Source organism: Ascaphus truei, chromosome 2 (genome assembly GCF_040206685.1).
Source record: "Ascaphus truei isolate aAscTru1 chromosome 2, aAscTru1.hap1, whole genome shotgun sequence".
Classification (NCBI taxonomy): Eukaryota; Metazoa; Chordata; class Amphibia; order Anura; family Ascaphidae; genus Ascaphus; species Ascaphus truei.
In genome coordinates, this window is record NC_134484.1 from 141,606,135 (window position 1) to 141,632,003 (window position 25,869).

Here is a 25,869-nt window from a genome sequence, read left to right on the forward strand (position 1 = left end):
GATATACCTGCATTTGAGCGCTTCAGCTATTTTCCATACTTTCTTTTTTAACCTAAAGTTCCATTTTTCCTAAGAATAAATAATCTATGAAAAAAGTATTGTTTCTTTTATTGTTCTTTTTACAGTAAAAAGTTTTAAAATGTTGTCTTATCAGTTTTGTTTAAACAGAATGTGCTCTCTTGCACTTGATTACAATACATCTGCAGTTGTAATGACACAGACTATGTGTATCAGATTTTAGAATGATCAATAACACCAACTATGGTTAAAGAAGATCCCATGACAATTACATATTCAATTCTGCTTCTCTATTAATGGACCAGATTTGAGGTGGTGCAAACCTTTTTTTGGCAAAGAACCTGCATTACATTTACGGTACTTGATTACATCGATATGCAGCAATAGAAATATGAATAAAAACAGCATAGATGCAAGTTACAGATTTTAAATTACATTGCATCGACACTTGACACTTCAAAAAGAGCAACCTGCAAGGCAGCCCAATGGGAGGACATTTTAATTTGGTTCATGCAGTGTGCACATGCCAATCAAACTTTATTTATTGGAGTAGTGGAGCATATTTGTGTGTCATATCCCTCTGAACATCCATCTGTTATATGAAAATTAATGTCGTTACAATCCAAGTTTTTTTTTTTTTAGGAATAATCATATAATGGAAGGAGATCTATGAAGATAGAGAGAGAGATATTCTCAGTCTCTTAGAAGAAGACATACTTTAAATATTTAAAGATTCTGACATACTGTACAGTATATTGTATCAGCCATGAATATCTTCCAAAAATATAACCACCATGCTTCTTTATCAGATATTCCGGATATTGCTGAAAGCAGGAGAAACATTTCCATTTTTATGTTACCAAAAGTAGTCCTCTATGGTGCTGGAATCCTGGAATCTTCTTATCTCTCCATTAGATGTATTAGGACAGAGTATAATAAAAGAGGCTTCAATAGGTTTTACCATCTTGAATTCCTATCACCGCCTAATTGTGAAATCCCTCTTGATATATTATATAGACTGGATTCCCACTGTGTGAAATCCCTGAGGTACCAGACATGAAACAAACAAAAGGAGAGGGGATACACTAGAAAATCCTTCACTCCATGAAGCAAACAGTTGTTTGTGAAACGCTTAAGGCGGAGCCACGCATGCGCAACGTTGACCGGAGCTGATCGCAGTTACCAGCAAACAGAGGAGTAAGGAGCATGGAGCAGAGAGATCTGTCTGAAGCCCCATGTAAGGCTGAGTCCAGGGTCAGCGCTTAGGCGCTGACCCGTGCAGACGCTTACCAGTGAGCCCCTGCAGCTGCAATGAGAGTGGCTTTAGCAGGGGCTTGCGCACGCGTCCAGAGGCGTAGGTCTTTTACAATTTTTCATTTTTCACGCTCACGGGAGCGCAGGGCCGATCACGTGAGCGGTTCGCCCAATGAGGTCGCGCGAACTAAGGCCAGGGAAAGCACCCGCTTTCCCTCAGCCTCAGCACGCCTCCGCACGGCTGCAGTCTCTATGGACTCAGCCTAAGAGATATTTTGTCCCTAGAAGGCTCCACTACATTAGAGAAGTGCCAGAGACTCCGCTGACGTCACAGACAGACCAACACGGAAGCGGAGAGTGCACGCCGTTGCAGCGACACCTTGAGGCTAGACGACCACAATCCCCTCACACTGGGAACATCCACTCTGCGGGGCAGAGAACAGCAAAGGGGCTGTGACAGCCTGAACAGTCACACTGCGCGATTTTAAGAGGGAATTCGTGAGTGTGATTCCAATTGTTTTTATTTTTATGTTTTAAGTAAAGATTTTTTGTTTGTTACACTATTGCACTGTGTGTGGTATTCATTCTGTTTTTTATGTGGAGCACAAGTTCTGATCTTTGCATGCAGTTATACAAATTTGAAGATTGCCACTAGTTATGAGCTAAGTTCCATCATTTAATACACCACTATAAGGGTGCATTTCACTGTGTAACCTAGCACTTGATATTTAAGGGGTTAAAGTTAATTAAGGAGTGAATGATTTTTCCAGTGTATCCCCTCTCCTTTTGTTTGTTTCACGTCTGGTACCTCAGGGATTTCACACAGTGGGAACCAGTCTATATAATATATCACGTGGGATTTCACAATTAGGTGGTGATAGGAATTCAAGATTGTAAAACCTATTGAAGCTGCTTTTATTATACTTTTTCCTAATACATCTAATGGAGAAATAAGAAGATTCCAGGATTCCAGCACCATAGAGGACTACTTTTGGGAACATTTATCAAGAAGGACGTTTTGAACAAGCCTTCAAGTCTTCATGGCAGCAGGAGACTGGACTTTCCAATATATTGATATCGTATTTACAAAAGTGCAACACTGTAAGAAAATCCATCTTTGAGCGGTATAGTTGTGTTTTTAGTAGGTATTTCCATTTTTATGGATGAGTTCAAGTCTAGGTAAGGATTCTTCAAAAAGATGTATAAATGCTAAGCAAAAAATAAGTGACGTGTTGTTTGCTAACGTAAAGAGTTGATGATGAGGGGATTGCAGGGTCATGATATAGATTTACCTATATATAAAAAGAGGTGCTGTGCCTTTCGTTATATACTGTAAAATACATCTTAGATCTGCAACAGAGAAAACCTTCAAATAGTATTTTATGGACTATTCTGCTGGAAATAAAATCTTGAAAAGATGACTACCTAATACATCGGAATTAATTAATTTCACATAGCGTACTGAAATACTTTTTATTCAGAATCTATGTAATGTACAAGAAGGAATCATTTAAAATGTAAAGAAACTACATTTCAGCTTCTGCATGGCAATGGTTTTCTTCTTGTAAGAACTATCATGGGATGTAGGAACGTATTTGCTATTTGCTTATGAAATAATAGACACCATCGCTCTCACAAGCATCCCATTATGTAGATCAAATGGCCTTTTGCATCACCTAGCTGTGCCTCATTTAATAAAGCCATTTTGCCACATTTTGTGCTATTTGTGATTACAATTTGAGTTTATTTCAACTGCAAACGGAATATGATCACAATGCAAATATGTAAACTTAAACTAAAATAGCTCAAATAAAATGTGCAAAATCTTTCAAGTAGTTTCAATAAAAGTATGATATCCCTCAGTCTCACAAACCTCAACCAGCATTGAAACTTTTTATTAAAATTGATTTAACATATTATTTGAATGGAGTTTCCAACAAAGCATTAAGGGCCAGAGCTACAGAGCAGGGCTCATAATGGGCTTTTATCAAGATCAGTAATGGCCCTAGGTTAACGCATATTCACAAAGCTAATTATATGCAAAAACAAAGGATGTTGAACTCATTTGCATAGTTAACTCCATGTTAAATTAGCACTGCCTTTTATATACTTCAATAACATGGCGTCTTACCTAACTTAGGTTAAGTTTGTAACGGGTCTCTGTGGATCTGGACCTAACAAAGATCAAGGAATAGAGAGGATGAAATGAGGCTGACACTCTGTAAATACTTAATTCAACATGACTGAGAAAATATTTCCCTGTAAGTAAAAACAATAGAAATTGGGTCAATTCTTTCATTTTATATTTTTATTGTGCAAAATGAATAGTCCCATAGGTTGGGGACTGCGGTTCAGGTGCAATCAAATAAATATTAAAAAATGGGGACTGCTGCTTACAAATCAAGGTGAAACTACAAGATTGTAAATAAGGAAAGTAGTAGCACTCTGGTTGTGAAAATAAAAAAACTTAATGTACTCCATAACCCTTAGCTACATCACTGAAAACAGGTCCATATAGCAGACTCTCAGCTAATGATAAATGGGGAATTTCATCCATAAACGGCCCTTTCCGCTGCTTCAGCCGATATATTGTAGAAAAAGCCCCAAGTGCTAAGGAGTTAAATCAAAACAGCATCAGAACTTTCTAAACTACAATATTTTAGTGACGGTAGAGAGGGCAAGAGTTTATAATTGCAAAACGTGATATATCAAAAGTGGCGCTCTATTATAAGCTTTAAACATATGGAGATAACATCAATGTATATGTAATCTTGAAATATGTTGTAACAATATATACACATTTATTCATAACAATTTGCATAACATCTAAATCAAGTACTAATTAGAATGTCTGATACTTGAAACTTTTAATAGCACAGCTTGCACTTTAGCCAGAAATAAAGGAATATCCCTTTAAGACACTAATTAAGTGTTGATCCTATCAGTACACATGTTAGGGTATATAATCTAGCCATAGTATCATCACCAACACTCCTGAAGAAATCCTAAGGGAAGAAACGCGTAGAGTGAAGGTGATTCACAGCCAGCCCTCCAAACCGGAACTCCCGAAGTCTCACTGACGTCACATCCGCCCTGCTGGAACGCACGAGTGAGACGCATGCCGAGAAGAGGGAAGGAAAAACTGCACAAAGACACCGGAGGCGAGATGCATTGCGTATCTAAATGCTTTTAAATAGCATACATCATGTGAGTGTAATGTTATATTTTTAACCACTTGAATACAGTTTTTAAACAGATCGCGCTATGTTGGCTTTTCTGTGTTTAACCATTTAAGGAATATATTCCCACACCGAGGTTCCAGCCAGCTTATCATCACTGCAGACATATACCCAAAGATACCTTTACGTACACAGTATCATCCTCACATTTGTGAGTATAAATAACAGCAGACTTAAAGAAGAATACGTATTTATTTGTCACAATACTGCACCATCAGTTTTATTTTTTATATCTCCACATGTTTGCGCTTCCCTTTGATCACCACGTCGCCAAGAGTTTATAATGTAAGGCCTGGGACATAGAGGGTTCAGCCACGCTGAGCCGCGCTCCTGCTCTGCCTCGCCTGCTGAAAATGGTGCTTTTTTCTGTCCTTGCAGGCGAGGCAGTGAGCGCGCTCTGGGGGCGGGGCGGAGGCGGAGCAGAGGCGGAGCGGAGGTGTGTCAGGAGGCGGAGCGGGAGGCGGGGCTAGTACCCCACTCCCATTGGATGGGAGCGGTCACGTGACCGCTCCTTTGCTTCCCCGAGCGGCAAATTTGAAACTTGCCTGTCTCGGCAAAGTTTCCGAGCCTCCGCACACATCAGCACGCATGCGGAGGGGGAAACTATAGCCGCGCTGATGACAGATGCAGGGGGTTACTGCATCTACTCAGCGAGGTTGAACTTACTATGTCCCAGGCCTAAGATCTCATCTTGTCCTATGAACTAGTCAAAAAGGGTTGTGAGTTGCTCAAGTAGTTCCAGATGGAGATATCTTTAAACCAGAATCTTCAATAATATCAGAAATACACATGAAGAGAACTCTATTACAGAGTGGGTAAAAGTTGAGAGTAACAAGAAGTCTTGCATTCTTCTTAATAACAAATCGTACCAAGGTCAAGGGGAGTGAAAAAAAATCTACACATCTGAATATCTATTCAAATAAATTTCTTCATCAAGACATAGGGGGCTATGCACTTAGCTCAATGGCTTTGCATTCTGATTTGGCCAAAAAACAGGTTCGTTAAAAAGTGAAGCCGGGGACGCGATTCACTAAGGCCTTGAGGCCATTTTTTAACGTACCTGCTCAAAATAGCTCACAACAGCCACAGCGTACGAGTTGCTTTTTTTCCCCCTGCTAGCGTTCTGAACCTCTCCGTTTGCTAGCTGATAGAAAAAAAAGCCGCCTGTAACATTTGCATGGAGATTTGCTATCTCCATGCAAGACTGTTACCGGCGATCGTACACTAAATAAATACATTTTCATAATAGTGTACATGAGCAGGGGGTCACCCGAGCTGAACCGCATTGGTTTCAGGTCCGAGGACCCCTTACTTCAGGAGTTATAGGCCCCGTTATGGGGTGCCGGTATCCCCTGCAGTTTAAAGCTCCCGCGTCACGTGACCGGTTATTTACATTCTGCTGGGGATACAGGCACCCCATAAAGGGGCCTGTATCTCCTGAAGTAGGGGGTCCCCGAGGCTGAAACCAATGCGGTTCAGCTCAGGAGACCCCCTGCACATCTACACTAGTATTAAAACACACATAACAATAAACAATAATTCATTACCGTAGTGGATAGCCGCTATGGTAATGAAGCAGCATTAATGTATTTTAAATAATAGTGTGCGGGAGCAGGGGGTCCCCTGAGCTGAAAAGCATTGATTTCTGCCTCAGAGACCCCCTGCTTCCCGAGTTACAGGCCCCGTTATGGGGCATCGGGTGCCAGTTCCGCCACCATCTTTATAGCGTCCAAGACGCGACGTGGGCTCTGTAAAGATGGCGTCCGCACTGGCACCGATGCCCCAAACCGGGACCTGTAACTCGGGAAGCAGGGGGTCTCTGAGGCAGAAATCAATGCGGTTCAGCTCAGGGGACCCCCTGCTACCGCACACTATTAATAAAAATACACTAATGCAGCTTCATTACCTTAGCGGATAGCCGCTAAGGCAATGAAGGGGTTAAGGCACATTAGCATGTTTATTGGGGACTATTGCCCCCAGTAAACAACACACATCCCCCCGTCCCCTAACACATACAGTACTGTAATGGGCAAAATTATTATTATCCACATATGGATAATAATGCATTTGTTAATTTTAAATACATATAAATTACAATAAATACAGTCAAAACATTTAACACTTACGTTTTACAGGCACCCACGATGAAGGCCGTCTTCATCCTCATCTTCATTCTGCCAATGCCCCTACGGTGCTGCAAACATGCACAACAATTACAATAGCCAATGTAATTTCTCCTAACCCCTTAATCACCATAGCGGTTATTAACCGCTCCAGTCATTAAGGGGTTAACCCACCCTCACCCACCACTCGGGAGGCCTACATACCCTCCCACTCTAACCCCCCACCCCGTGAGGCCTAACCACCCTCACCCACTACCCACAAGGGAGGCCTACCCACATACCCTTGGGGCCAATACACCCCCCCGCCCCAGCACATACAGTACAATAATGTGCAAAATAACTATTATCCAGATATGGATAATATATTATTTGCCCATTATGAAACACATAAAACATCCACAAATCAAAACATTAATTTTCAATCTTAAAACCACCACATTGCATGTTAAAATAAATCCAACAGCCATTGCAAATATAAAAAAAAAAACTGCAGCTACACAAATGTCTATGAAATGTCACACAATTGCATTGAGTGTGTACATGATGCAAATAATCTGTGCATCATATAACACTATGCAAAATATATGTTACAATAAAATACACTATGAACAATGTCCCCTAACCACCAATGCCATCAATTAGAAACTAACCAACATCAATACAATTAGCATCAATCAACTAATCAATTTCCTCAAACAATTAAAATACAATACAAATCAATTATATAATTCCCTATTCAATTGCTAAAGCCAAACCATTGCCAAAACAATTCTCATTTAAAGTAACCACCATCATTCTAATCTTACTACCATAAAGAAGCCTTTAGCTAAATACAAATTACATTATTCACAACAATGACAAAATAAAGATGCTAAATACATTAGCCATACATTAAAAGAACCTAAACATGAGCCAAACAAGCAATTATTATCCCTGTAAGTCTATCCATACAGATAGATAAACATAACATACAGGGGCAATAATACAGCATAAAATACAATGCATTTACATACAAAATTCACATACAATACACCCATTCAGTATCCGTGAATGTATTATATACATAGATACATTAACGGGCATTAAATGGGACTGAAAAAATAAAAGACATGAATGAAAAATCATAAAAACCTGTAAAAGTAAAAATAATAAACTTTTCTTTTGTTTACTCACCATTAGATGTCCACTCTCCGAAATCCAGGCGACCCGGAACCACAGGAACCAATCCACAGGTAAGCCATAAAATAAAAACCATAACAAATCCACATCTGTGTCTTGGTATGTGGGTAGGCCTCCCTTGTGGGTAGTGGGTGAGGGTGGTTAGGCCTCACGGGGTGGGGGGTTAGTGTGGGAGGGTATGTAGGCCTCCCGAGTGGTGGGTGAGGGTGGGTTAACCCCTTAATGACTGTAGCGGTTAATAACCGCTATGGTGATTAAGGGGTTAGGGGACATTACATTGGCTATTGTAATTGTTGTGCATGTTTTGCAGCACCGTAGGGGCATGGGCAGAATGAAGATGAGGATGAAGACGGCCTTCATCGTGGGTGCCTGTAAAAGGTAAGTGTAATATGTTTTGACTGTATTTATTGAATGTTATATGTATTTAAAATAGCCAAATGCATTATTATCCATATTTGGATAATAGTAATTTTGGCCATTACTGTATAGTATGTGTTAGGGGGTGTATTTAGTTTTAATTGTTGTTTCTTATTTTTGGAGGTGCAACATTGGTACCGCAGGCCCGCGGGGACCCCCGGACTCCCGCAGGGACCCCCGGACTCCCGCAGGGAACCCCGGACTCCCGCAGGGAACCCCGGACTCCCACAGGGACCCCTGCTTGGTGAGCCGGGGACCCCCAGGCCCACACGGGGTCAGCCAGGGACACCCGCGCGACCCAGGGCTCCATCGGGACCCCCGCGGGGTCAGCCGGGGACACCTGTTGGCTTGCTGTATGGGTTTTGCGCATGCAAAAATAAAAAGCCAGAATTTTTTCTAAGTCCAGATTTCTTTGCGTCTACTCTGACCTGACGTGTTCTGATCAACGCAACTTTCGCATTTGCTAAGGTTGCGTTGCTTAGTGCATCCCACTTAAGGGCAGAATTTCACGCAAACAGGGCTGCGATCGAGCAAAGTTGGACTTAGAAAAAATTCCTAAAAAAAAGTCATTTTTAGACCGCAAAGTGCCTGTTTGCGTTGCTTAGTGCATCGGGTTGAGCCAAAAATCACGATCGAAGAGCACTTTGCGGTCTAAAAGTGACTTATCGGAGCTTGGTGCATAGCCCCCATAGTCCTCACATTTTTATTTTTGTTGCATTTTCCTTACCCACTCCTGAGCCTCTGTTTGGGACACGACAAGTAGCAGATGAAAAAATCCAGAAACAGAAGAGGCAAAGTAACAGCAGCGCACAGCCAAGGGTCAAAATAGTAGTAAAATAAGTTTATTACCGGAGTTGGACATAACCAAAAAAGAAGTACGTTTTTTTTAGCACGAAATGTAAGATTTATAAAAAGGGACTTTGGGGACTGCCCTTTGCGCCTTGATTATGCACGCAAATGTGCAAAAAACTAAGGAGGGTCTTTGTACCTCCTTTTTGGTTATGTCCAACTAATACATTTATTTTTGCTACTATTTTGACCCTGACTCCCTTGGCTGTGCGCTGCTGTTACTTTGCCTCTTTTGTCCTACGAACTGCATGGACTGGATCTGTAAAATCTTTTATCAGGATGAACTGTCTTTTAACAGCCATTAGTTGATCAGGTCTGATAGATCACTTAGAATGGGTTCTCATGGATTGTTCAGTAGTACAACTGATCCTTGAGTATGAACCCACTTATATTTGGCGGTAGATAAAACTGTGAGGGTGATTAATCAAACGCCATTGAATGGCATAAATAGAGACAAAGCGCAAGTGTTATAATTCTGCTGTACAAGTAATTGGTATGTAGCAAGGTTGCATTAGATTAACAAAGGAGTAGTGGAAATAACCTACACAATTGTGATAAATAGAATGCCAAAAATAAAGTTGATCACAAAAGAACAATATTACAATAGTAAATGCTAACAGTATTCTTTCTTGACAAGTCATCCTTTCTGGTGCTTTACTATAGTAACCACTGAGAGAGATATATCCCATGCTAAATAGAAGAAAATTCACATCAATCTTGATACATACAGTATCCATAACCCACATCACTTGTTTCTTTTTAATTTATAGCAAATAAAAATACCACTTGTGAGCACATTCACATGTCTCAAAAAGGTCCACGACCCCGCCTTTCCCAATTATCCCTTAGCAAACAATGCTTCCACTGCAGCCAGGGATTCTGGGTAATGACATGCAAATTAGCTCTTTTTGTGTGTCACTTTTTTGCTTTATATCCATTTTAACATCTCTTTAAGCTTATTCCTGCTGCATTACACAGATTTTTCAACACAGCCTGGGTTAAATAAGTTCATTGCAAGTAAATCTACTGTACCTACAGACAGCTGTTTTAACCTTTCTGGTCTCATCAGTGTGAGGATCCAATGTCATGTGAAGCTGGTAGTGGTTACAACCAGACACAAAGGAAAATATGGTGAGTAACAAAAGTGACAAAATACTCCACCGTACAGTGTACAGCAAATAAAAATACCAATCGTGAGCACGTTCACATGTCTCAGACAGGTCCACAAACACAGAGTGCTCATTTGCATGTCGGTATCCAGAATCCCCGGCGGCTGCAGTGGAAGAGATATTGGTAACAGGCAGGTTTGTGGACCTGTCTAAGGCTGTTTGGCCTTTGGGCTAAAATCAAGTGTAGTAGTATCTGTTTTAATCTGTGGCCGAGGTGGAACGGATAGTGGCCCGCACTTGATCCTCTGGCCTGGACGAGAAGTGGGAACAAAGAGCCAAAACATTTTAAATAGCCCACACAACCCAGGCTTAGAATTCCTGGTGGGTCCTAGTAAGGCACCTAACAGTGGTGACCTGCACAATGGAGAAAGCCTTGTGGCACAGAGCACGACTTGGAGCCCAGAAAGGCACCTTGCAGCGGAGCACGATTGATTGGCGGATGTTGTTTTGACTCCACTCGTTGCACTCCTTTGGGCTTTTGGCCAGTAGTGCACATTAATTTTTTTAATCCACCCAGCCAGTTTGGTAGAAGCACCCAAATCACTAAAGCACAGGGCACACTTACTGTAGGCTCTTTAAAAAAAAATAGCTGTCTGTGAGTAGGTTTACTGGCTATGCACTTCTTTAACCCAGGCTGTGCTGAAAAGCTGTGTAATATGGCAGGCATACGCTTGTAGGGGTCCATGTTAAAATGGATAAGGAGCAAAAAGTAACACACTGTGTGCTCATTTGTGTGTCATTACCCAGAATCCCTGGCTGCAGTGGAAGCAGTGTATGCTAAGAGATAGTGAGGAAAAGCAGGTTGTAGACCTGTCTGAGAAATGTGAATGTGCTCACAAGTGGTATTTTTATTTGCTGTATGCTGGAGGGTTTTTGTCACTGTTTTATTCACCATAACTTTCTTTATGTCTGTTCTTAATTTATAGATGGTACATTTGGCTTCACAATAGAAGTAATAATAATAGATAAGATAGAAGTTTGAAGAAAAAAAATGCATGTACACTTAGCTATTGAAGTAATATACAAAAAAAAAAGAAATATAAAAAAAATCCCAAAACAAAATACATGAACTATAACAATATGTACAATATGCTAGGATACTGTGAAATAGTGATTACTGCCCCATATTAATAGAAACATAACTGTGCCCTACTTAGCCATAAAGAGAGTTGTGTAATAATAATAAAGAACTAATCTAAAATGTCTACTGCTTTCAGATGACCACTTATAAGCATGCTGCACATAACAGGAATCACAACAGGCAGCCCACACCGTCCATCTGCATGAGAGAAAAAAACTCAGCGGTCCTACGTTTAATCATTATTCAAGACCAGAAATGTCTGATTTATTACGCTAATAAGTATGTGTATTGTGTTACTATGTCAGTTGTATAGAATGCATGATTCATAAGCAGTAACTTGATGTACCCTGAGACCTCAGTAACGTGTTTAGAGGAAATAATCATGAAACAATTCTGTATAATGCTTGGTGCTAGTCAGATGCAAATTACTGAGTCAGTAGCAGCAGCTACATTTTAAAAGATGAAGAGCCACTCTGTGATTCCAAATCACATTAAAAGCATAAACAATTTGGGCTCTGCAGTGAGTTTCTGACCTTTGTATCACTTACGGGGTTAAAGATTGCTTCACAGCAGTTTTGCAAATGTGTGCTGTACAGTGTGTCCAAATGTGCTCAGGGCAACTGCTAGGCACTTTCGGCCAATTTTGCAGTATGACCCGCAGCTATCTGTAAATAATCCCCTAGCCTCTCTGAAATAAATCTAGCTGAAATACTAGGAACATATTGAACCCTCTGGAATAGATTAGAATTTGGCTTAGTATACAGCTGCATGTAAATCAGATATACTGTAGGTGACCATGCACTTGTTACATAATTTATAGGCATGTGTGAAATGCTTTAGCACATTGATCATGCTTCTGTGATTTAAAGGGACTCTTAGTTACTAGACATGAATACTTGATCTTCCCTTTCCATGTTACAGTTACTTATATGAGGGCTGAATAGCAGCACAAACAATAATGCAAACATCAACTCCAATCCAGTTATGTCTGAAAGACATGCTCCACTGCTGATATATTACAAAATATGTCCCTTTTGTGATATTTATTTTTCTTCTCTTTAAAAAAACAAACAAATAAAAACAAACAAGACTTTGAAGCGACACTGCCAAACAATAAATTCAGCATAGGAAAAGGTGTCCTTTAATGTGGAGTTGGACAAACTGGTGAACTCCAACAATATAGAAAAGTATCACCAACCAGTGGATTGTCACAGTGGGTTATTATGGGACCCAAATATCTTTGCAGGGTCCTGAAGCCGACCAAGATATTTTAATTACTAATGGATATCTTATTAAAATGTAAACTAAATATATTGAAAATGTTATTCCCAAAACCTTTTGTTGATGATGGTCACTGAGGTTGTATATATAGCCCGGTTCCCCCTCTGGGTATTCCTCCCGGGTTCCCCCTTACCTCCGCTGCAGCTAGGGAGAGTGTGGCAGTGCAGGGAGGTTACTCCGGGAGAACGCATCGCTGGAGCTCAGTGGGGAGCGAGCGCTCAGGGTGTCGCCATATTGATTATGCACGTGCATGCACAGTGAGTTGCGCGTGTGCAGATAGGTCCCCCGGTGCGGCGGCCATTAGAAAGGGAGTCGCGCATGTGCAGAAAGAGCTGCAGGGCGGCCATTAGCCAGAGAGGGCTCCACAGGGACTACAGCCCCCAGAATGCAGCAGGGCTGATAACCACATGGTGCAACAGAACCAATATGACTCTTGGATTCCACTGCTCGGGGATTGATACATTTGGCACGCTGAGGAGTGCGCCAGTCGGAGCTGGGACAAGGAAGGGGTAGGTTGTGTGGGCAGGTGTCTGTGGCACCCGCACTAGGCCAGATACCCCCTGTTAGGCCCCAGCTAGGCCCCGACTCCCCTTTCAGCTTGTGGTTGCTACAGGGACAGGCCCAATATAGGGACCAGGCCAGGACGCAGCTGCATCCTGTCTTCAGGTGGTCTGGGACCAAGCACCTACTACTACAGAGACTATTAAAAGTGGAACAATCCACGCGGGACCCAGCCACCGTAGAGTCAGAGGTGTCGCGGTTCACCACTCTGGATCCATGGATCCCATCCAACAGCTGCAGCGTGCCCGGGTGTGGAACCACCTGGCAGATACCTCAACACAACAAGTGCACCAACGTACACCTCAGTTCTAGTGGGCAGTGCTGACCTACACATTTTGAGTGGGACTACTTATTCAGGGACACCAGGGTGGGTGGGTGCCCAAGGGCCCCTTAGGTGTGGGACTGTGCATTGGATGTGAGACATACTGTACAGTCATGCGTGACCAAGTGGATATATATGTATATAATAAGGCTGGGCATTAAAACGGTTATACTTTATAAAGTGTGTTTTGCTACATGGAGTTCCTGTAACGGAGCATTCCACATAGTAGAATCCCGCTACAGGTGGAGGCGCTACCAAACATTGACATAGGTACACCCCAGGTTCCAAGCAGCGGAGACTCAGATCTCCTGTGCGCCACAGGTATAGCACCCTACACATACACCGTAGTCACACATCTCCCAGGGGTTGGGGGAAAGTGCGCTACATATGTATTTTTTGGCTTGCCCCAGAACTCTAATTGCACCAATCCTCTGTCCGTGACTAAGGCTGGGGCCATGGTGTCGCAGACCGTGCGGAGGCATCTGCATGCTGAGCGATCAGACTGCATTAAGGCAGTGATCGCATCCATGCGACGTGCGGGCGCGTGCACGCAGAAGCGGGAGGGGGCGCGTGTTGCACAAGAAATCAATTAAAACTGATTTATTGGCACGACAGGCCGGTCACGTGAGCGGTTCGCCCCATGAGGGCGAATCAGCTCCGTGACGCCCCTAGGAACGCCCCACATGGCCCATGTACCCTGGCCAGGGAAAGCACCCACTTCACGCAGGTCACTTCACAGCCTCCGCGCGGGCGAAGGCACCATAGCCCAGCCTAAGAATTCTGGAGAGCAATGTTTCACTGTTCAGCAGTGAATGAATTTTGCAGAGCATTGAAAAAACGTGCCCCAGAATTCCTAGCGCAGCACAGTGCACCACTGGACAAAAAGGCAGGTCTGGAAAATCCTGTCCCCTGTAGTGTGCTGACAGTGGGCACTTTAAAATCTAGGGCTCTGGTGCCTTAAACCACTGACTGTAGTTCTGCCCTTGTATATATGTAAATATATTTTTTGTTATATAGCGCATCAATACACACGGTGCTCTACAAAATATACAATAGAAGACAAGTAATTTTAATACAATAAGTGTACACAATAGGAGAATAAATCCCATCCTCGGAGAGCTTATAACATACAGTAAGTGGTCTGTTTGGAGACTTGCAGACACAGTAGGGGAAGGAGCAAGTGCAGTGGATGGCAGTGCTTGACCTCAATAATTGGTAATACACTTACAAACCCTTGAACTAGACTGTCTAGAAGAAATGGGTAACCTTTTTCTACTACTAATCATTTGTAAATGTTCTTTGACTAAGTTATATAGATTTTTTTTCCATTTCCCTGTGCTAATTAATCATATCACTACCACAATGATAAAAGCGCACAGCAAGCCTCCATAAATAATTAGGGGAAAGACATGATGCACGGTGCTATACGTCACTGGGTGCCTTTTGAGCTTTTATCTCAATGTAATAACATGGATTATGTTCTAAAGGTCAGATCTGTAGAATTGTATTCAAATTACTTCTCATAGCTGATACTTAAATGAATCACTTTATTTACCAAGCCAATACACGGGCTAAAACATTGATGGACTTATGTGGCAGAAAATTTCTCAAATATAATGTTCCATATTCACAAAGTGGTGCTATACCATAGGTCACGTGTGTATATAATATATATATATATATATATATATATATATATATATATATATATATTATATATATAGTCAGATAAGGCAGTTGGCACTCCAATAGGTGCTGGTAAGCCACAAGTGCACGTCCCATATAGAGAATGTAGTTATACGTTACCGTTCCAAGGATTGGTAAACAAGAGACAGCACTCAATGTTGAAAATCAAAGTGTATTAGTGAAAGCAAAAATACATCCAGAAACCCAACGTTTCGGTCCTACAGAATGGGACCTTCCTCAGGGTGATACAAAGGGAGAATGACACAGTTCACCACATATTTATACATCAAACACTGAACGTCAATTAACCAATCACCATCACCCAATTAAATTAACACAAGAAACCTGCAGCTCTGATGTCATGTGTTGATTAAGCTTACATAAGAAACCTCCATACTGCTAATCACCCAGCTGTGTATTGCATCCATTGTCATGGTTACCATTGGGTGTGAGCTCTGATTGATATGTCAGGGGCAATAGGGAGAGGATATCTAAAGAAGTAAAGCAGGTTGTGCCATACATAAGTGAAACATAATAAAACCAGGGACATATATATCAAGCACTGAAAGTCAATTGACCAATCACCATCACCCAATTAAAATAACACAAGAAACCTGCAGCTCTGATGTCATGGACATGTGCGTGTATGGACAATCACACTGATGTGCTTCATGGTATAATATCCTCTGTTGCTCTCCTTTGTTTAGAAGTCTATGCATATTTATTCATTATTTGTTTACATGCAAGTTCTACTTATTGTGGTATTCCCATATGCACTTATGGTTCACATGACATAGTCTGACTCTGCCCTCTAGTAATGTCAGTACATTCCATCATGATCACCACCACTCCCCCACACTCCCCCACACCTATCGTCCCTGGTTTTTTTATGTTTCACTTATGTATGGCACTACCTGCTTTACTTCTTTAGATACCCTCTCCCTGCTGCCCATGACATATCAATCAGAGCTCAGACCCATTGGTAACCATGACAATGGATGCAATACACAGCTGGGTGATTAGCAGTATGGAGGTATCTTATGTAAGCTTAATCAACACATGACATCAGAGCTGCAGGTTTCTTGTGTTATTTTAATTGGGTGATGGTGATTGGTCAATTGACTTTCAGTGCTTGATATATATGTCCCTGGTTTTATTATGTTTCACTTATGTATGGCACAACCTGCTTTGCTTCTTTAGATATCCTCTCCCTATTGCCCCTGACATATCAATCAGAGCTCACACCCATTGGTAACCATGACAACACATGACATCAGAGCTGCAGGTTTCTTGTGTTAATTTAATTGGGTGATGGTGATTGGTTAATTGAGTTTCAGTGTTTGATGTATAAATAATTCTCCCTTTGTATCCCCCTGAGGAAGGTCCCATTCTGTAGGACCGAAACGTTGGGTTTCTGGATGTATTTTTGCTTTCACTAATACACTTTGATTTTCAACATTGAGTGCTGTCTCTTGTTTACCAATCCTTGGAACGGTAACGTATAACTATATATATATAGTAGGTAGAAACAGCACAATAAATTATGTAAATTTATTTCTAACTTACTGTATTTCTTCCTCACTGCCCCACATGTCTGGAATGTCCATCCCCTCAATATCCGACTGGCACATTCTCTTTCCACCTTTAGGTCCTTTCTTTAAAAACACCCTTTTAACGAAGCAAATTGGCTGAAGTGGCGGTAGGGTTCTTCAATAATAAAGGTGAAGCCCGGCTGGCTGCCCTAAAACAGTGTAAACTGGCCGCCTATGGGAGGTTTATTTCGGCCCCATGTATTTAGTATCTGGAGGAGAACAGGGGAAGTAAAATATCTTGTATGTAATTGTAACCAATGTATGATATAAAATGATCTGTATCTGTAAATATCAGTACAAGCACTTTATTCCCTGGGAAAGCAATTACCCCAGTTTAGTGAGCCAGCATTGTAATGTAATGTGATTTGGGTGTCAGCCCTCTAAATGTAAATTGTGCTGTGTGACTGCAAGTATCAGTAAATCGCTTAGCTGAGCTGTTCCATAGAAATAATAGGATCGGGGCAAAGGTTGGGAGCAGCGACAGTAGGTGCCAGGACATCGTGAGTGGTGAAAGGCAGGCAATCAGATCTAGGAGTAGGGTTCTCAGCAGAGTAGAGCCCATTGTATTCCACACACTCTGAAGAGCCTACCCAGCGGGAGGTATAGGACTAACTAATGGAATCAGTTGCCGGGTCTGATCCCCGCAGGCGCTGTTTCTCTTGGCCAGTTTCAAATTCCCCACTCTCAATGCAGTCCCGGCCTCACGGGGCGGCCTTGAGTACCTACACCCACCCCCTCCTCTGATTTGCGCAGCCGGGTGAGCCTCCGTCGAGCCCCCGCCTGGAATTGGCTGTTAGTTAACGGTTTGCGCTGTGATTGGCTCCTGCTCAATGTTCCAGATAGCTCACGGGAGCTATGTAAGGAGCCGGGCAGCACAGCAATGTAGATTCAGCTTACGGTGACAGGCTTGTGGGATTCTGAGAGAGACCCTACGTGCTTGACGGAACTACAACTGGCGGCAGATTCAAAGATGTTATTGAGCGAATAGCACTTTGGATACCAGGACGTGAAGCGGACAGGGTAAACCTACTGAAGCAGATCCCTGCACCTAGTCGAGGCTAGTGTCTTCCCCCCAGTCCCCAGTCGGTGAGTGTATGTTATAACTGTGTATTTTGTGTATTTGCTGGCTTGCCAGAATAAACTCTGTTTATTCAATTACTTTTGTCCTGTGCTTAGTGATAGTGATCCCCGAAGGTTTTTGGTGTTAAAAGTACTGGTCTCCCGTGACAGCTGATACTATACATCTAATATGCACTGAGCTTGACCCCTTGCAGACGCACTTACCATAACACCCTCCTACTTACCACTTAGCTGTTAAGTGATATGTACCTGGTTGGTGTTATATAAAGATATACATACCCGAGCTTTGCTTCCATTCCTTTTGGGGTAGGGACCCTCCAGGACTTTCTGGTGCAATTCATAGTTGAGCACATTCAAATTCTCCGCAGAAAAGTGCTGCTCTCTGCTTTTCCAGCAATTTACAATCCTGCAGCACAAAAGCACTTTTAAATATCCCACTCGGATCTGCTCCCAGCATTGTTTTCTGGTGTCTCCGGTAGAGACGGGCAATTTTGTTTTTGTGAATTTGGATCCGCAGCGGATCGGCCTGTTCCTTTGGTCCCCAGATTTCAGCGGCTCAATGTCAAAAAGGGCGATTTGTGTTTTGCGGATTTTTTATTATTATTACCAATACACTCTGCAGATTCCGCAACCGGTGGACGGATTTGTAGAATCCAATCCGTGGATTCTTAAAATTCCCCATCGAATTGCTGAATCCACCGACTGGATTACAAATCTGCCCACGGGTTGTATCCAATGGCGGATTTTGATGAATCCGCACAGATTGAAACCGCTCTAATCCGTGCAGATTTTCCACCACAAAACAAATTTTGGGGGTAACATCAGCGAAATCCGGGAAAAGGATTTGGGCAGATTCACCCATCTCTAGTCTCTGGTACAACCTCGGAGCATACCTCTTAGTCCATCTCCACTTATTTATTTATAAAATATTTTACCAGGAAGTAATACATTGAGAGTTACCTCTCGTTTTCAAGTATGTCCTGGGCACAGAGTTAAGACAAATAATACATGGTCACAAATACAGTTACATAAATGAACAGGGTATACATTATATACAAGACATTGCATGCACAGTTAAAGATAATATATATTATGGGCGTATGAAACAGTTACAGACCAGATTAAAATGTGTGACAGCCTTAGATTTGAAAGAATTTAGACTGGTGGTGGATGTAAGAGTCTCCGGTAGGTTGTTCCAGTTTTGGGGTGCACGGTAAGAGACGGAGGAGCGGCCGGATACTTTGTTGAGCCTTGGGACTATGAACAGTCTTTTGGAGTCTGATCTCAGATGATAGGTGCTGCATGTGGATGGGGTGAGGAGCATGTTCAGGTAGCTGGGTAGCTTGCCATAAAGAATTTGAAGGCAAGACAGGAAAGGTGAACTTTGCGCCTAGACTCGAGTGATGACCAATCTAGTTCTTTGAGCATTTTGCAGTGATGTGTGTTATAGTTGCATTGGAGAACAAAACGACAAATTGAATTGTAGAGGGTGTTAAGTTTGCTAAGGTGGGTTTGAGGTGCTGAGCCACATATACTATGTCTCCATAGTCGATAATTGGCATTAGCATCTGCTGTGCGATACATTTTCTGACCAGTAGACTTAGGGAGGATTTGTTCCTGTAAAGTACCCCTAGTTTGGCATAGGTCTTGGTTGTCAGGTATCAATGTGCATCCCGAATGTTAAGTGGGAGTCAAACCATATGCCCAGGTATTTAAAACTAATAACAGGAGTTAGGGTGGTGTTAGTGTTGGTTCTAATCTGGAGCTCAGTTGCTGGAAGCTTTAAAAATGTAGTCTTGGTCCCAAACACCATTGTTACAGTCTTGTCAGTGTTTAAAAACAGTTTGTTTTGGGAAATCCAGTTTTCGAGTCTGAAAAAGTCAGACTGAAGTATGTGTTGAAGGTCAGAGAGGCTATGGCTGTGTGCATATAGGATTGTGTCATCTGCATACATGTGTATTGAGGCTTCCTGACAAGCTGTGGGAAGATCATTGATGAACACTGAGAAGAGTAGGGGCCCCAGAACAGAGCCTTGCGGGACGCCACAGGTGATATCCAGGGGGTTAGAGTTAGAGCCAGAGATGGACACATGTTGGGATCTACCTGATAGGTAGGACTGAAACCAGTTTAAAGCATGCTTCCCTATTCCAGAGCTCTGGAGTTTGTTGAGCAGGATAGCATGATCAACAGTATCAAAAGCCTTTGCAAAATCTAGGAATACTGCACCAGTGAGTTGACCCCGTTCCATTCCACACTGGATTTCATTGCAAACTTTTAGCAGGGTAGTTACGGTGGAGTGTTTGTGGCGAAAGCCAGATTGTAATTGGCTAGGGAAATTTGTCTTGTTATAGTAATCGCTTAATTGGGAGTGGGCACATTTTTCCATGACTTTGGATAGGATTGGGAGAAGGGAGATTGGTCTGTAGTTTGAGATAATGTTTTTGTCCCCACTTTTGAAGATTGGGACAACTCTGGCAGCTTTCCAGGTCTTAGGGATATGGCCTGCAGACAGGATAGAGTTGACTATGGAAGCAATTGGTTTGGCAATTGCTGGGGCACCAAGTCTTAGGAACCTAGATTGTAGTAAGTCAGGTCCACATTGGCTGCTTAGTTTTAATTTGAGAAGCGCTTGTGTAATCTCCTCTTCGAATACTGGGCCAAATTGAAAATTGTGGGCAATGTTGGGAGGGGGCCAACTTAAGATGGCCCTTTAGATCCTTCAAGATTGAGGCAGGTATTCTTGTTACAATAATCGTTTTTTCTTCAGAGACAGAAAGCATATTACAGGTATACAGGTTCAGAGTGAGGAACTATCCGTATGATGGTATTTCCTAGCTCTGGTCTCTATACAGTATGTCTAAACACAACCTTAATACCCTTTTTCTTATACCCAGCTATACGTGGCAGTTACTTCTTTTTGTCACGATCAACCAGATTATACATAGCAATTAATATTAATAGATAGCAAGAAAACATGTTTTTTAATCTTTAGCAGTTAACTTCAAGATTTTCATGGTAATACAATGTTTCCCTATATTTTTATATTCCAGACATCCTTGTGAGATGTTGACTCACACCATCAATCTCTGTTCTGAAAAACCTCCCTTTTTCCAGACTGATTAACTGCTATTAGTACAGTATCTTAAAACCATCTTTATTATCCTACAAATATTCTTACTTTTTAAAGATGATCTTGTCATACTGATTTAACTGTCTTAACTCTTCTCACATTCAGGCTTATGAGCTATGCTATGTAAAATTTCAGCAAAACTCAAAAATCCTAATTGTTATTACCAAGTTTTATACATGTAGCACCCTGCTAAAAGTTTGAAAGTTCTGTATGTCAGTCCTGGTCCCTCCCGGCAGAGTAGGGGTTAATCCTCATAGGCCTTAGTATTTTCAAAAATGTGTTACCATTATGTTGCCTTTTAAAGGTCAGTATATGTTACTGACTGGTTTCCAGAAACAGCTAGAAGGGTCACTAGATATGGTGTTATCTTTGTGCAACATACAGTATATATGTCCATTTTAATCTGCACAGTAATTGAGTAATTGAGGGGTTTTCCACCTACCTAGGTTGTATAAAGGGCAGGCATGTGTTTTTCTCTTAGATCCCTGGGACCCCAAGTTCCTTTAAGACCCTCAGATTAAAGGAGGATCCCAATACCATCAGGTATTCCAGGAGGTTTTGAAGAGGGGATCACACATGTAAGTAGTTTAAGGTAGTAATTCCTTTTATTGTTTTATAAGTCAGGGAAGTACCCCTATAGATCGTGTAGCACCTGTTCCCCCACCCTAATTGAGATCATTCGGCTATCGTGTGTTCTGGGTGTGGTGCGTACCTGTGAGGATGGAACAGGAGGTCTTGAAGAACTCTGTGGTGGTATGGGGAGATAGCCTGACAGGTTTTCAGAGTGGTTAATCTCTGGTTACAGTGCCGCCAGCCAGCGAGGATTCTGAGATAACCAGGATGGTCCATGCTGACAACTTTTTAGTGACCCAGGCAGTTATCCCCACAGATAGAGTTTTAACTGAGTCAATAGTCACAGCATTCTACTCTGGAGCAACACTCCCCTTTGCATAAAGGCCCTGCAGGCCCCATCCAGCTCCTTATCCTTGATGGCACACAGGATAAACGTACCCCAACTCCGCAGGGGGATGGGAGACAGACTGCCTGACTTCTGGGAGAGTGTCAGTATCTATCCCCAGGGTGTGGCTTGTAACCCTGCCCCATAATAGGGCAGGTCTGATATTAACAGGCGTCACATTTAGTTCATGTGACCCAGCCAGTATCCCTCCAAGGCTGAAACCCTCTGGTTGTTGCTAAGTCCGCCCCTGACAAAGAAAAAAGAGGTGATGTAGAATAGCGCTAATGATGAAGTGATAATCAATAAACTCTAAATAAGAGCAACCCCTTGGGGTCTGAGGCAGCCTGGTGGGACACTGATAGTACAATCAGATATTAACCAGAGACAAAAAAAAAGAGATACCGGCGCCTAATAAGTCCAATTAGGTGTTAGTCCTGGATATCCAGATGGAATAGTTCAAGTCCCAATGATGACAGCTTGTAATCAAGGGTTGATCAGATACAAATTCCTCCGTATAGTGTGGAACATGAAATGAAAAGAACACAGAATTTAGTGCAACACAGCTAACAAAAAATCTTCACAGACAAAGACTCACCAACCAGCACAGACAAGACACAGAAACGCAAAGCTGAAAATAAAAATTGTTTAATACAACTATAAAATAATAAAATGTGGAACGATGAGATACTGATGGAGCCGGTCCGGTAGAGTAAAACTGAAAAGCTACTCCCAGGACGGCTCTAGAACACAAGCAATGAGCGCCGAATAGGCAGATGTAATCTGTCCTCCCTGGGCTAAGTTGAAGTAACCGCAACGTTCCTCCATGCACCGTGCTCCTCGAAACCGGAAGTGACGTTACCGGATACCAGATACCGGATGCTCGGTCACAGGTAAGCGGGACTCTCGGCGGGATTTTGGAGCAAAGGTTCTTCTTAATTCAGCTCCAGAGGATCAGCACTCAGCACTTAGTTCTCTTAACGTCAAATCGTCCAGCAGTAATGAAAAAATCCTACGCGTTTCGTGAATAGACAGACAGAGTGGAGGTGCGTCCTCGGTGCAGGCTGTGATTGGCTGTAGTGATGCAGGAGATAGGTGTGGGAAGGATTGCTGTGAAGATTGATGATGCACTACATTCGCGCGTTGAGCGTGTCATGTGCGAGCACCGCGCACTGATGACGCCACCGCTTAGGTGCAACCTGGAGGCAGGGCCAGGAGATTCCGCATTTACCTCTGCACGTGATGCGCGTGCCCGTAGTACAACGGCTGGTGTTGGATGGCCCAGATTATGTGTTGCAGGAGATGGAGGAAGCTGAGCACCCAGTTGCGGGTCGGGGCAAGAAGGGGGCGTGACTCATGGATCCTCACAGTACCCCCCCTCCCTCAGGAGTGACCTCCGGGCGTCTCCAGGAATCTTGAGAGGATATCTCAGATGGAAGCGCCGTACGAGTCCGGGGGTATGGAGACGGTGGTGAGGAATCCAGTAGCGCTCCTCAGGTCCAAAACCCCTCCAGTGCACCAGATATTGGATTTATCCTCTTGAGATCCTGGAGTTCATGATGGACTGAACCTCGTACTCCTGTTGGCCCTGTACGAGGAGAGAGGCTGGAGACGAGGAAGAGTCGGAGAAGCGAGAGTTCTGGATAGCCGGTTTCAGCAAGAAGATATGGAACACTGAGGGAATCCTCGTAGATGAGGAAAAGCATAGGCGATATGCCACTGGGATGACCTTCTCCACCCCGGAATAGGGTCCAAGAAACATAAGTGCCAATGTTAGCGTGGGCACCTTGAGATGGATATTTTTAGATGATAGCCTCACCCTGTCTCCTCGGCTGAATGTTTGGATTCTGCGACAGTGACGGTCCGCCTGAATCTTCTGTCTAGAAGTTGCCTTCCTAAGATTCTCTTGGATCTTCCTCCATGAATCCTGTAGAAAACTAATTCTGTTATCCGCTGCCGGTACCCCAGAACTGGTGTGGCGATAAGCAGGAGAGATGGGTGAAACCCATAATTTATGAAAAAAAGCAACTTCATGGTGGATTCGCTGATCAGTTTATTGTATGCAAATTCGGCCCAGGGAAGAAGGTCAGTCCAGTTATCCTGGGTGTCTGAGACGAAACAACGTATGTATTGCTCCAAAGACTGTTTGTTTCGCTCTGTCTGACCGTTGGTTTGGGGGTGATACCCTGAAGAAAAATGTAGCGAAATACCCATTTGTTGAGAAAAAGAACGCCAGAACTTCGAGATGAATTGTGAACCTCGATCGGAAACGATGACCTTTGGTACCCCATGCAGACGAAACATTTCCTTGACAAAGACATCTGCTAATTTGGGAGAATTGGGAAGGCCTTTCAGTGGAACAAAGTGTGCTTGCTTGGAAAAGTGGTCTACGACAACTAAGATGGTGTTCATTCCTTTAGAAACAGACAACTCTACTATGAAGTCCAGGGACAAGTGGATCCATGGACGGTCCGGGATGGGGAGAGGACGTAGAAGTCCTGGTAGTTTGCTCCAGGGAGTCTTGTTACGAGCACATGTTGGGGAAGCAGCAACAAATTCTTTAATGTCCTTCTGAATGCCGGGCCTCCAAAAGGTCCGCTCCTCAAGATCTGTGGTCCTCCTAGTACCAGGATGTCCTGATGATTTGAAAGGATGGCCCCATTCTAGAACTTTCCTCAGGTACGATGATGAAGTGAAAAGGCGACCCTCCGGGACTTCAAGACCCTGTGGAATATGAGCCTGGTCTTGTAGAATGTCATTCAGTGCATCAAACGTGTTCGCGGAAAGTATGTATTTAGAAGGGAGTATGGTCTATGGCAATCTTCAATCTTGTCATCAACCAAAAATTGATGTGAAAGGCCGTCGGCTTTAACATTTTTAGAACCAGGTAAAAAAAAAATTACATTTAAACGAGAAAAGAAAAGTGACCTACGAGCTTGTCGGGCACCTAGGCGTCAAGCGCCCTCAATGTAGAGTACATTTTTGTGGTCGGTCAACATAGTGATAGGGTTCCCTGTGCCCTCTAAAAGATGCCTCCATTCTTCTAGAGCTAGCTTAATAGCAAGGAAATGAGAAGAGAAAGAAAAAACTGGTGCGCTGATGAAATAGACCCTAGGAATGATTAATCCAAAAAATAAAGGGAATGAATAAACATATATATATATATGGAAAAAATAAAATGAATGAATTAGACAAAAAATAATACAATTGTGAAATAAATGAATACATACAAAACGAAATTAATATTAACACATCAATGTGTGTGACATGAACCAATAGGAGTAACTCAATGGGTAAAGGACAGACTGATGTGTGAAACAGTTCTATGAATGTTATTGCAAAGATTAATTTCCTTGTAGCTTGCAAAAAACAAATGCTGCCTTAGAGATTCTAAGGATAACCAATCCTTTGTGGGGAAATTGCATCAAAAAAGAAGAAAAAAAAGGAAAAAGGCGCAATGGTTTAGCAAGGGAATAGTTATTTATGGAGTATTGCAAAAATGAAGAATAAAAATCACCCAGTACAAATAAAACAATAAAAAATGAGTGAACTGTAATAAAAAACGAAAGTTTTGCCTGCTTGATGAAGGACTGTTGCCGATATGCCAGATGTAGTGGCGTAGTCTGTACGTTAACCTCCGAGTGAGCCTGTGGTGTTTGAGAGGATAAAAGATGAATCTCAGCTTGCCGAATGAATGCCAGGTTGTTTCTGCTGTTCAGCTGGGAAGCGTCTCCTGGGGTGTTTACCTCAGTTGGCTTGCTCCCTTGCTTCAACGCTGCTTACTCCTATGGCTGGCTAGTGCTGGTTATCTTCTCTCAGGCCTCACAGGAAATTACGTCAGGCTACCGGTCTCCAATGTCTGAACCGGTATGACATTTGAGCATAGCACTACATAGGGATGTTGAAAACGAAATACGGCTTGCGTCCTGATAG